Source organism: Protopterus annectens, chromosome 3.part1 (genome assembly GCF_019279795.1).
Source record: "Protopterus annectens isolate FY-2018-M chromosome 3.part1, PAN1.0, whole genome shotgun sequence".
NCBI classification, from domain to species: Eukaryota; Metazoa; Chordata; order Ceratodontiformes; family Protopteridae; genus Protopterus; species Protopterus annectens.
This window is the reverse complement of record NC_056732.1, coordinates 1,479,597,100-1,479,611,532: the sequence shown is the minus strand read 5'-3', so window position 1 is coordinate 1,479,611,532 and position 14,433 is coordinate 1,479,597,100. Positions and strand designations below refer to the sequence as shown.

Genomic DNA, 14,433 nt, shown 5'->3' with positions numbered 1-14,433 from the left:
CTATCTTGGGCCGCCAATATTAACCTTTCATCTCTTGGTATGAATTCACTTCTTAACCATTCCTGTGTTTGATCCTGATCAGCATGAGGTTCTTTTCTATACTTTCAACTATATTTATGCATTTTCCACATTTCTTGGCTTCTCATCTGGTCCTTCAGCTTATATTCTTTTTTGTTTTTTGGCATATTCAGTTGCTGCCTGATTTTTATCTGCTACTGGTTTGAATTCCATTCCTGTCTGACACTGATATGCTTCTGCTAGACTAAGCAGAGAAGTCACCTTAAATTTATTCTCCTCATGTTTCTAAACTTTCACTACGTTTGGGTCTTGTGAGGTCAGCAGATGTGTGCAGTCCCACAAATGCAGATCAATACATGTAATCAATTTCAAGGAGATCCATCCCTCCTTCGGAACGGGAAATACAATCTTGGTATGCAATGATTTTGATAAATCATTTGGTGAGCATGAAGCATTCTTCTTATTTTCCTGTCTAATCTATCCAACACATTTTGAGCCCAGACAATCACTCCAAAACTAAGTTTAGGACAGGAAGAGCAAATTGGTTTATAGCTTGGATTTTGTTCCCAGATGTCAATGTTGTTTTCAGGATTCATTTAAGTCTTCTCAAGCATCCCTTACTAAGTTTTATTCACATTTATTTTATTGTTGATCCTTCATCAGTTCCCAAATACTTGTACACTCCCCTCTAAATCAATTTCTTTTATATCACATTCTTATCCCAAACTGATGTTTTCTTGGTGCTGCAGTTTTCCTGCTTTAAAGGCTGCGTTTGCACATTTATCAAGACCAAATGACATTCTTATATCTGAAAACATTTTGACAACACTACAACCCTGTGAGAGATGCACTTATCTAGCCAAACTGGAGGTAATGCTTTCTCCAACCAAGACTGAACTTGACAGTCATGAGGAGAAGGTAAACATTTGCACCACACCACACCACACTCATCACATAGTCTTACTAAATCTACACCACCAAAATCCACACATAGTATCACAAAAACATTCGCGGAGGCTCTCAATAATAATCTGTCTAAGCAACAGAGACCTCCAAAGCAGTAACACAAGAAACCTCCATCCCCCAACACAACCCAAATGACACACAGCCCACAGACTCGGTGTGCCACTCAACCACAGCCAATAAGGCAAAACAACGTAACCAACACACTAGTCATAGGTGACTCTATAGTCAGGCACACTGATGTCCCACTCACCAGGCTAAACAAGGAAAAGGTTACTGTCAGCGGCCTGTCAGGTGCCAGGATCCGCCACATAACCCACGCACTCAGGTCACTCCACAACTTGTACAAATATGACTGACATTGTCCATGTTGGTGTGAATGACCTAAGACGTACCTCCCTGGACTACATGGAAGAGCTCTCCGATCTTGTAGCCCAGGCAGGTATGACCCTAGCCCAGAGTAGCATTCTGCCATCGCCCAGAATGATACCACAGTACAAGGACAAAATGATTGACTTCAACAATTGGCTAAGCGTCTGGTGTCATTCTAAGGGGATCCAGTATCTGTCTGCTTGGGATGACATGGTCGAGAGACCACGATGCTTTGCCACAGATGGCCTGCACCTGTTGCCCCTTGGATTCCGGATACTGGCCAAGGCTCTTGCTGCCCCTATAGTGCCTTTTTTAGGCAGGGTTCAAATAAATTCATCACCATAACAGGAACAAGCAAACAAAAACTGAGGGTAATGCTACTCAATGCTAGAAGTCTAAATCTCAAAATACACTCACTCGAGGCACTCCTTAAAATGGAGAACTTCGATTTCTGTGCAATGACTGAGACCTGGTTCAAGGCTCGAGAGAGACCCCTGCACTACCAGGCTATAACTCATACCACACTTTTCAGCCATATAACCTGGACCAAAACACCAAAGGTGGAGGTGTGTCCATATTCATTAAGGATATCTACCACACCTCCAGGCTAGTTGCTCAGCATAATGCATCCGAGGTTATCCAAGTGCAACTAACTCTGGGCAAAACTGCAATCCAAATTGTAGCTTGCTACAGATCCCCCATCATACCCCAGGATTCCCATTCCTCTTTTCTTGATGTACTGGAAAATATTAAAGTTCAACCAAACACCCTAATAACGGGCGACTTCAACTACCCCACCATTAACTGGGAAAACTACTCGTGTACCAACTCCTTAGCTCAACGCTTTTTGGAATTCATAAACTCCAATGCCCTAGATCAACTTATCCACACCCCCACCAGGGGCAACAATATCCTAGACCTAGTCATTACCAATATGAGTGACCAGTGTTCCACACCTGAAGTCAACTCCTCGTTGGTCCGATCCGACCATAAGCTTATCACCCTTGATATCCACATCCCGCCCCCACCCCCCATTAAGGAAACCACAGTAAAAAAAATGTTTCCAAAGCAAACTTCATGCATCTTAAGACAGAAGTGGTGAACTTCATGACACCCATACAGATGGACAATGCAGTTACAACTGCTGAATCCTACACAAATGCACTCTAAGCACTTACACGAGTGCATGGATCGTGCTATCCCAAAAAGAACCAAGATGCTATCCTCCAAAAAAAGGAAGCCAATCTGGTGGTCCCCTGCCATAAACTAACTGTACAATAGAAGGAAGAAACTGCTGGAAAAAGAGAGTAAAATCCCATGAGTGGAGGAGCTCCCTAGTCAGCCTCAGTAATAAGCTGAGATCCCTTATAAGATCCTTCAACGCTAGCTATGAAAACAAAATCGCCACTAAATCCAAGGGCAACCACAAAGCATTCTATAGCTATGTCAAGAATCTACATGGCAACACCCAGATCTGTTCTGAGTTACAGCACAAAGGCACGACAATTACATAACCAACTGATATTGCCAACATCCTGGCAGATAGGTTCAGTGCTAACTTTACCCCCCTCTCACCCCCTAAATGGCCCATATCTATACAGGAAGAATGCAGAGTCCCTGTAATCACAACTACGCAGGTAAAAGCTGCACTCTCTAAAGCCAAAAACACAGTATCTATGGGACCAGACAACATCCCAGGCTGCGTTTTGCACGAACTTCAGAACGAACTGGCTCCACACTTAAGCACCATGTTCAATAATAGCCTCGCATCAGGCTTTGTGCCCACTGAATGGCACACAGCAACAGTTAACCCACTCCACAAAGGGGAAGCCAGCACTGATACCGGGAACTATCGACCTATTAGCCTGACGAGCCTGGTCTGCAAGGCCATGGAACGTATCATCATGGAACTCAAACAAAGCATTGGTAACCTCCAAACTCTGGATCACACCCAGTTTGGGTTTGTGAAAGGCAGATCATGCCTCCTGAACCTGATAGACTTCTTTGAGGCAGTCACCAAAGCCGTGGATGAGGATGTGGTGGTTCACACAGCCTATCTTGACCTCGCCAAGGCTTTCAACACCATCCCCCATTCTGAAATTATAGCTAAACACACTAAACTAGGTATAAATCCCTAGGTCACAAGATGGGTTGTCAACTGGCTCACTGACCGAACCCACACTGTAAAAGTTGCAGACTGCAAACCTAACCTCAAAGCAGTGACAAGTGGAGTACCACAGGGTTCTGTCCTGGGACCTCTCCTGTTTGGTATCTACTTCTCTGAAGTACAGGCCAACACAGAAGGCCTCTGGCTAATGAAGTTTGCAGATGGCTGCAAACTAGGAGCCATAGTCAAGTCCCCAAATGATGTGGACATCCTACAGAAGGGCCTCACAGAGACAGATGCCTGGTGTCAGAGCCGAGGCCTCAAGCTCAATGCCAAAAAGTGCAGTGTCATCCCTTCTGGTAAAAACTCTGTACCCATGATCTACCACATAGGCAGCAATCCACTTAACACCAAATGCGTGATAAGAGACCTTGGGGGACCCAGGTGGACAGCAGTCTCTCCTTTGATAGTCACATTGCCACAGTAGTCAGGAAGTCCTTCTACGTGGCACACCTCATCATAAAAGGGTTCACATCCAGGAAAATAGAGGTTATTGTTCCCCTCTACTCGTCACTCAGACCCATTATAGAGTACAATGCTCCTTTTGGAATATACCTCACAAGACATATGCAGCAGCTGGAAAGACCACAGAAGTACCTCACAAAGAGGATTACTGGCCTCAAGCAAATGCCCTACACTGACCACCTCAAAAAACTCCAGCTTTACTCCGTAGCAATATCGCCTACTCCGAGGTGATCTCTGCTTAACATATAAAGCTATGTCAAACCCAGAGCTGTTGGACATGCTACACCTAAAGAAATCCCAATCCCTCAGAGCTACCTAAATCTTGTCACCACAATAAACAGGACATGCTGGAGGGATAGATTCCTGTCCCAGAGACTTCCTATACTCTGGAACAAGCTACCCATCTATGTCAAGCAAAGTTCTTCATTTGCACTCTTCAAGAAAAATCTTGATGAGTGGACGGGAAATAGGAAATACACCCCGGGGATCACTTCTGTGTCTCTGCTGGACAGTGGCACAGGAAAATAACTTTCTTGGGTGGCGTAAGCTATGGAACCTTGCTGGCTAGGCTTACGTTGGCCCTTGAGCAGATAGCAGAGTACCTACCTATGAACTTGCAGTTGTGCTTTCAGTTCCTCATCTGATGAGCTGTACAGTTTCAAATTGACAAAGAGAAGATGAGAAGTCTTTGTTGTTTTCTAGGAGTCAAATTATAGCCATGGCCTATGCTATTAAGTAAGCAGCTTAAGGAGTTAAGGGCAAGACAGAATAACAGCAGTGAAAGTCAACCTGGAATATCCCCCTTTGAATTGTTATCCCTGGGATAATAATCTGTCCTTTATCAAGGCTTAATTGCAAAGTGATCTGCCATGGTTTCATGTAGTTGTTCAGTGTAGGGTGTACTGTACACATTTTTAAACACTCTTATCCATGAATCTGGGATACTATCAAATGCTTTTTTGTAGTCAATTCATGCCATACTTAGATTCTTCCCCTTTTTACAGTTTTCCGCTATGATTTTATTTAACAAATGATCCTTCCACATGGCTTTCTTTTATTGCCTTTTTGTTCTACTGCCATAACGGAGTTTTCTTCTAAGTGACTATAAACTCTGACAGCATCAATTCCAGAGTGTACTTCATATATAGTTGGAAGGCAAGTTATTGGTCTATAATTTTTAGGGTAGCTTGCAGGTTCACTCAAGTAAGAGTATTGTTTTTCCAGCTGTTAGCCAGGCTGATGTCTGTTTGGGGTGCGCATGTAAAATAGTTCTTACTCATGGCTAAATCTTCGTGCAAAGATGTTCATACTTTTAACCAGAAGTTAGGTACTGCATCTGAGCCTGGGGTTTTCCAGTCAGAGGCTTTTCTTAAACTTTGTTTCGATTTCTCTATGTATTACTTCATCCCATTTCATATCCAGCACCTTTAAACTTTATTCTTTCTTTTACTTCTTCTATCCATTTAGCATCTTTATGCTCCACATGATCTTCATAACTACTACTCCAAAATACATTTTTTTTTTGGTCCTTCAATTCCTTTTACCTTGTTTCCCAATTTTCTAGAAAAATTTTTTGGGTCATCGATAAATTGCTTACTTAGTACTTTTTTCCTTTATATCTATCTGCTGATTTTCTAAGTTTTTCTGCTTGTGGTGACAGATCCTGATCTGTAATACCGTGCATTGCTTTCATCACATCTTTCGAAGTATTTTTGTTGAACTGTTCCCTCTTCTATACTCCTCTAACAGTGACACTTCTTGTCTTAATTGCTTTACAGTTTTCTCTATTCAATACTTCCATGATGGAATTTGATTTTTCCCCTTCCTTTCCCTCACTACCCTGTGTTACTGTACCCTGTTTACTTCTGTTATACCACATGGATCTTTGTGGACAGTCCTAATTAGTGTTAATTTGTTTTATCAAACTTCTGACTTTTTGAGTTTTACTGACCTTCTGCAGTCTATTTCTTTTATTGATCTATTAAATCATGCAACTCTTCTCTTGGCTCATTTTCTTCTAAACAGGGGGCACATTTTTTGTTTTCCATTTCCTGCAGGCATTTTATAGAAAGTTCTATAACATCTTCCTGTGGCAAATTCTCTTCAATTTCATCATGTGCCATCCGTTGCTCTGTCATATGGGAACTCACTGGCCTATCGCTCCTCAAAAATGACTGAGTCAGAATTTCCACAGTTTACTGTTCCTTCTCTTGCTGTCCAGCTTCAAGTGTTTTTATGGTGAAATTTTCCATATTTGTATGCTTTTGCCTGTATTTCTCTTCGAATATCTTTGATGCTGCCTTCTTTATATTGACTAATTTGACTTTTGCGTTTGCATAAATATTGCACCCTATCAAATCCCTTTCCCATGACCATATTTTTTTATACTTTTCAAAAATCTCTAGGTTTTGTTTATATTTTTGCACTTCCTCAGCTGCTTCTTTTTCCAAACAGATCAAAGTTTCTTGATCTATATACTGTACTTCACAAATTTGTTGTTTATAAGTTCATAGGTGTGTACTAGGCTAATGGCCCTGGAGCCTTTATAAGCCTAGCCCATAGGATTACCCTGGCATTGTGCCACCCGACTTTAGTTCCCAGTACCTCTGTTGAGTAAAGCCACTGGAGTGATCCCTGGGGTGAATTTTCTATTTCCCATCCGCTCATCAAGATTTCTCTTGAAGAGGGCTAGTAAGGTGCTGTTTAACATGTATGGGAAGTCTACTCCATAGCATGGGCAGTCGCTGGGTTATGAAATTGTCCCTCCAGCACGTTCGTTTGATTGTGGTAATGAGGTTGAGGTCTCTGGAGCATGTGGTGCAGAGGGATTGGATTTCTTTAGATGTAGCATTTCTAACAGAGCTGGGTCAGACATTGCTTTGTAAGTCAAGCAGAGATCACCTCTAAGTAGGCAATATGAGACAGGGAATAGTTGGAGTTTTTGAGTCTGTCCTTGTATTAATTTATTTTATTTGACATTTGTTAACTGGGTTAGTCCGTCTGGGCAGGAACACATTTTCAGCGGAGACCCGATGAGAAAAGCTCCAGAACAATTTACAGTATACAACACCTATAACAATTTGATATAAAAAGCAAATAAACCACGGAGCTACCATGTGATGAATAAAACAGTCATGCGAGGAGAAAATCCAAAAGAACAGTTCTCAGCTTCAATCCAGCAACAACAGTTAGTAATATCCACGCACGAACCAGGGTAAAAACTCAGGTTTATTGTAAAAAGAGGTGAGCGCTTTCGCTAAAAAGCTTCTTCAGACCTAGTAACATATACAATTTAAACATACCAAGATATATATAGGTCTCATTCATCAATTAGTACAACCAATTAACGAATGAACAACAACTAAAATGTCTTAAAGATATAGGAGCATAGCATAATATAACAATACAGCAAACCTGTCAACATATAAAAACATATCCTACTTATTCTATCATAAAATAAGAAACTAAAAATAAAAAACATACATAAATAAAGAAGTCTATTTATTTAGCCTCCTCCTTTTCAAAACAGGTTTGATAGAGGCTCGTTCATTTAAACCCTTGCCCCTATCAGCCCTTAAAACAATAATCTAACATGTTTCCCTATACTCTGTATACATCCTAATATCACCCTGTCTAACACTATTATTGATGGATTCAATGACCCTAAACCTAAAGGTGTGTTCGACAACAAATTCATTAACATGTTTGGAAAGTGCATTATTTGATAACTTCTTTCTTATACTGTACAGATGTTCTCTCATACGATCACGTAAGGCTCTGTTGGTCTTCCCAACATAGAATGCACTACAAGTTTCACATACTGCTAGGTATACCACATTAAAAGACATATAGTCATGATGACCTCTAAACTTAAAAGACTTGCACATATCCAGGTGAAAAAACTCAAATTCGGTACTAATATAAGGGCAGTGATTACACGAGCCACATGGTTCAGTATACCCAAAGTCAACAGCACCTCTATCATCATTCTTATAACATAAGAACCTCTTCAGATTCTTGTGGTTCTTGTATCTAAACCTAGGGGCTTGACCGACAATACCCCCTATATCACTGTCAACTAAAAGGATAGACCAGTATTGCTCAAAGAGTTTCGTGACATATCCAGTGTCACTTGAAAAATATAATGGAATTTTAGTAAAAATAGGTCTACTATTGCCAAGAGGACTAATTATACAGTCATTCGGGCCAAAATATGGTTTGGCCCTAGTTTCTCTCAAAGATTCAAGATCATTCCATTGCCTTTCTAGTTCTGCATACGAATAGCCCCTTTCTATCAAATTCTCACCAATACTTGCGAGTTCAGAACAAAACCCAACTTCTGAAGAGTTCATCCTAGATGCTCTCATACCCTGCCCTCGAACTAAATTCCTGAAAATATATCCCGGATGCATACTCGTCCTAAACAAGAGCGAATTCTTATAACATGCCTTATGATAAACACCAGTATTGATGATACCTGAATCTAACTTCTGAACATATACATCAAGGTAGTCTACGAAAATTTAAACGTAAACTTAAAACACGTCGGCAAATTATTGACTTCTTCAAAAAACACATTAAACATTGAATTGGGACCACGCCATAAAATAAACAAATCATCCATGAATCGCTTATAAAACAAAACGTGCTCTATAAAATGATTCTGTAAAAACAAGACATCATGTTCCCATTGAGCAAGGAAGATATTGGCGTAGCTATTGGCACATGAAGTGCCCATAGCTACGCCGTGTTCCAGCAAATAAATATCCTTCCCAAAGATGAAAATATTATTATTAAGAACAATTTCCAAAAGGAACAGATCTATCTGTACACCTGTATAGTCACTATGTAAACTCAAATATTTTTGAATAAACTGAATTCCAAGATCATTAGGTATCATAGTGAATAATGACTGGACGTCCATAGTGACAAAAGCTATATCATGTAAATCAGTTATACCTCCCACACTTTCATAAAGGTCACTCAAAAATTGCTTAGAATCTTTTAAAACATACGGGTCCAAATTAATTACGGGGCGTAAATGCTTCTCTACAAACAAAGATAGGGGTTCAGTAACCCAACCAGCCCCCGCTACTATAGGCCTCATAGGTGGTCTAAAAGGGCCCTTATGAATTTTGAGGAGTCCCTGAATAATAGGAATTAACGGATTGTCCACACTCAAAAAATCAAACATTTCATTAGAAATGACACCAACCTTCTTTATATCAATCAGGTCATTCCCAACTGTAGATATAATATTATGCACCTCAGGAACTGATATTATCTTGTAAAAAGTATGGTCTTCTAACATCTCATGCATGCTCAATACATAGGAATCGCTGTCCATAATTACAATACTGCCCCCTTTATCTGCTGGCCGAACAGTTAGAGCATCATTATTTTGTAAAGTAAATAGAGCCTTCCGTTCCTTAAATGTTAAATTATGTTTCAAAAATCTTAAAGAGTTAATGTTCTATTATCATAAAACCGAAAGATCTCATCCTCGGTTAGCTTACAATAGGCTTCAACCAGTGGATGATTCAAGGGAGTATAACAACTCGGTTTCTTTAGACATGGCCCTGAATTTTCTCCCTTCCTAATATCACTAACCCGATCACCAAACGTAAGACGTAGCATAACATCCCTACAAAAAATCCTTAAACCAAGTATCGTATCTTCTAACCTACTAGGGCAAGTAGGTATAAAATTCAAACCTTTCTGTAATATATTACTTTCATCTAACGTCAGTTCATATCCAGAAATATTATGAATCAACGTGGAATGTCCTTGTTCCATATTCTCTTTATAGTCTGATTCTGTTGAATTTCCCCTGACAACTTCCTCTTGTATCTTTAATTGTGGTAATGAGGTTGAGGTCTCTGGAGCATGTGGTGCAGAGGGATTGGATTTCTTTAGATGTAGCATTTCTAACAGAGCTGGTTCAGACATCGCTTTGTAAGTTAAGCAGAGATCACCTCTAAGTAGGCGATATGAGACAGGGAATAGTTGGAGTTTTTGAGTCTGTCCTTGTATTAATTTATTTTTATTTTACTTGACATTTGTTAACTGGGTTAGTCCGTCTGGGCAGGAACACATTTTCAGCGTAGACCCGATGAGAAAAGCTCCAGAATAATTTACAGTATACAACACCTATAACAATTTACAAAAAAGTAAATAAGTTTATAGTATAAGTAGTTCACATAAATTCAATTAGCAATGTCTATACATACAGAAAAGTGAGAACCATATGTACAATACAGAAAGTAACAAGTTTATATCATATTTCTGTTTAGCGAAGTAGCAAGAGTTATTAGGAGTGAAAAACTGAAAGAAGAATAAAAGAGGGGAGAAGCAGGGAAATGAGAGGAGAAATAACCTTTGCAAGTCACGTGAGCAGTTAGGAGGGATGAAGACTACATTTACATTACGTTGGGTCATAATGGCAGGAGCAGGATGAATGGAAGTAATCTTAAGGCAGACTTAAAGGAGTTGGGGTTTATCATAGTTCTGACATGAAGAGGTAACTTATTCCAGGCTGAGGCTACAGAATGACTAAAGTATTTTTCTCAAAGTTAGAAATGACTTTACAGACTTGTAACTCGCGCTATTAAGAGTTGCAAAGTGCACGGTTAGGGATATATGGCTGGATGAGAGAGGAGAGGGAGGGACAGGATGATGGTGTGCGCAAGACTGAATGAGCTAAGAGCAACTGGGGGAGCAGAAGTTGGTGCTGGAATTCAAGCCAATGCAGGTTTTTTTAGGGTTATACAGTGAGGAGTGCGATAATGCATGTTTAGCAGCAAACCTTGCCACTTTTATTATATATTTGTTCTAATCTAATCATGACATTTGACTAGAGGAATATGAGTAAGGGGGCAGCATACAGTAGAGGTTGGTAGTAGGAGAGCTTATGCTACGGTGAGCTTGGAAGTAGTAGTGAGGTATTTCCTGTGCCTGTATAGGAGGCCTAGTTTTTGGTGTGTTTTTTTTTTTTTTTTTTTTTTTTTTTATGCATTGAATATGTAGATCGAATCTTAGGTGGTCATCAATTATAACACCCAAGAGTTTAGTGTGTGATTCAGTAGAGATGATTGTATTGTATAGAGAGGAGACTGAGAAGGTAGCTTTACGATTTTGCATGGTTTTTAGAAGGAATAGTAGTAGTTTTGATTTCTAGGGGTTTAGTATAAATTGGCTGGAGTTGAGCCAGTTTTCCACAGAATGAAGAGATTCTTGTGTAAGGGTGTGAAGGGAAGAACAGGAGATGATGGTGGAATTGTCAGTGTACTGAACAACAGTAGAGAGTGAACAAGCAGAGTGAAGATTATTGATGAAGATGTTAAACAGAAGGGGTCCAGGGATGGAGCCATGGGGTACCCCGGTGTGAACAGCTAGAAAGGAGGAAAGGTGGGATTGCCATTTTACAGCTTGGAATCTGTTAGTAAGGATTGCCATTTTACAGCTTGGAATCTGTTTGTAAGGTAGCTGGAGAACCAGGAGAGTGTAGAGTTAGCGAAGTTGAGAGATGCTAGCTTAGCAAGAAGTAAACTATGAGAGAGAGTGTTGAAGGCTTAGGATAAATCAAGAAATAAGGAGATGAGCATATTTTTATCATGTGATGTGGTTACTGTGTCAGTAAAGAGCAGGAGTAGTTCTGTGTTTAGGGTGAAATCCATGTTGCGTGGGGGTTAGAAGGTTTTCTTTAATAAGGTAGTCATGGAGTTGTTGGTGAATGCACTTAATGAACACAACACAACGCATTAATGAACACAAACTTCTATTTGAGGCTTCTGACAGTTTTTCTTGAAATATTTTTCTTTCCTCTAATTTCTCTCAACCTTTTTGAGCTTCTTGTGTCTGGAAATTCTGGGTTTTTTGCATAAATGGTAACAATGCATAATTTCTTTTTTATCCTCAACAGTCTATCATCTTTACGGCTCTTCTTTGGCCTATCAGTTTTTGTGATTTTTTTTTTGTGTGGACTGCTACTTCCTTCTACAACAAAGGGGGCATCATTCCCCTGGGACTGGTCTGGCCCCATTTTAGGAATGTTTCCGTATTTTGAGGATTCTACACGGTCATCTTTTTTCCAGTCATGGCACCGGTGTGCCTACTAGGACTGGCCACTTTTTTATCCTGGGTCTTTTGCACCCAGCTATATATTTTTTATTTTTGACCTACTTCTGTCCATGATATATGCCATAAATGCAATCTATATATCGGTGTCATCTTGGTGAAATTTTGTGAAAACAGAGTCCACCTCATGAACGTACTCACAAAGACTTGGGGATGAATTCAATTTCAGCGATACTACTCTCCTCTGCTTGATTTCTCTCACCTTTCGGACCCCTCTTTCTTTACAGTAGGGATAGCCCAACATTTGTCTAGTATACCAAAACCTTTAGATTTTACAGGCGCCATATATTACAAATATACTTTCCATGTACAGCAAAGGACATAAAGGTGATTGACAGACACACTCAGAACTGAAATACACCAGGAGAAACAAAACACTCCCAAGGACAAAGGAAAGCATGCACATCCAGAAGAAAAAAGTTCAGAAGGAAAAGAAAAAGAAGCCTTGTGGTCAGGAGGTTAAAACACAAGGGCAAGAGGTACTATGCCCTTCCATATCACTGTTGCAGTATTCATAACCAGTTGGAGAGTACAAAAGCTACTGTAAGGAATGAAAAGAGGAAGGCATAGAAGATCCCTCTACAAACCCTGGCAAAACCTGCCCCAGCCCTGACAACTTCCAATTAATGCTTAGTAAAAGTACGAATAAAAGTCCAAGTAGCAACCTCAAGAAGAAGAAGCAACCACCCTAGAAGAATGTGCCTTTACAAATAAGGAAAGACACTTGCCATGAAAAGTAAAACAAAAGGAAATGGCCTTAGAGATCCAAGAGGAAATGGTTTGCTTGGAAACAGCCAAACCCAAAGTCCTGGGATGAAAAGAAAAAAAGTTGCACAGACTTGCAAATAACCTTTGTTTTCTCGAAGTATTATCTGAGCCGTTTATGCAGGTCCAAGATGTGAAGAATCTACTCACTCGGAAACTGCAGAGAAGGAAAAATGGAAGGAAGTTGAATAGACTGATTAAGGGACAACTCATTAACCATTTTGAGCATAAAAGGATTAGTACAAAAACACACCCTGTCTCTGTGACAAATTAAGGAATGGCCATTCGAGTCTGAAGTTCAGACACACAATTGGCAGAAATAAGAGCCAGCGGCAGAACACTCTTCCCAGTACAAAGTTGAGGAAGTTGAACTAACAGGTTTGAAAGGAGCCTGAGTTGATTGTTCATGTACAATAATCGAGGTCCCAAGAAGGTAGAATAGGCTTTCTCAGGGGCCCGATATGAAAAACTCCTTTAAGAAATTGCTCAACTCCAAACTGAGGCGCCAAACGGGGGTTCAATGGTAAAAAAGCAGAGACTGCTAACAGGTGAGCTTTAACTTAAGAATATGCCATGCCAGCATGCAGCAGATCACATATATGAGAAAGAACCAAGAGAACCCCTACTTAAAAAGGATCCTGATGGTGAGAGGCACTAAACAGAAAATCTTTTCTATTCAGACATTTATGTTTTTCTGGTAGCATGTTTCCTGGCCTCATGAAGAAAGTACAGTTGTGTACATTTACCATAAATGTAGATGTTAAAGTGTATTCACTCTGTTGCAGTCATTACATTTGGGTTATCCCTGCCAGGGTAGCCCTCGGCCGGCCGGAATACCAAAGACTTAGTATTTCTGCGTCAGCTGCTGTTGCTTGAGGACTGACGTTAGGTCATCAGTGGTATAAAGGAAGGCATCCAATGCCATTACATCAGTTTTTCTTGCCCTAACCTGGTAGGAGGCCAGGCTCTGGTGGAAAAACCCCACCAGTGGAAAATAAATACCAATATGTCCCTTGTAAGGAAAAGAGAACAAGGAAAGAGAGAGGGGGATAGAGGAAGGGAAATCAGGACTGCAACAGTGAATACACTCCAACATCTACATTTATGGTAAATGTACACAAATGTACTATGTTCATGTTTCACTGTTGCTGTCATCACATTTGGGTCGATTCCCAAAGCTGAAAAATTGGGTGGAGGCAGTCCAGGAAGCTAGGGGCTGGCTAGCATGCCCTGTAAGACTGCAGAGACAAACTTACCCTGGATTTGGAGAAGAGAGGCAGGTGGTAATGCTTGGTATGAATAGATGTCCAGGTGGCAGCCTCCAGGATGTCCCTGGTGGGGACTCCTCTGAGGAAAGCTGCAGAGGTGGAGGCTGCTCTAGTGGAGTGTGTCCTGACTCCCTTAGGGGGAGGCTTGCCATGCTGCTTGTAGCAGAAATGGATGCAGTGTGCTATCCGTTTGGAAATGGTTTGCTTGGAGATGACTTTGCCTTCTGCCCCTGAAGCAAAGCTAACCAGCAATTGATCAGACTTTCTGAACAGTTTAGT

General features: G+C 40.5%; 1 protein-coding gene across 3 annotated transcripts in view; it reads right to left on the bottom strand.

The window, feature by feature from the left end:
• Positions 1–14,433, bottom strand: part of STK31 (serine/threonine kinase 31) — a 5,081,810-nt gene that overhangs the window by 3,557,093 nt on the left and 1,510,284 nt on the right. The window lies entirely within an intron of this gene.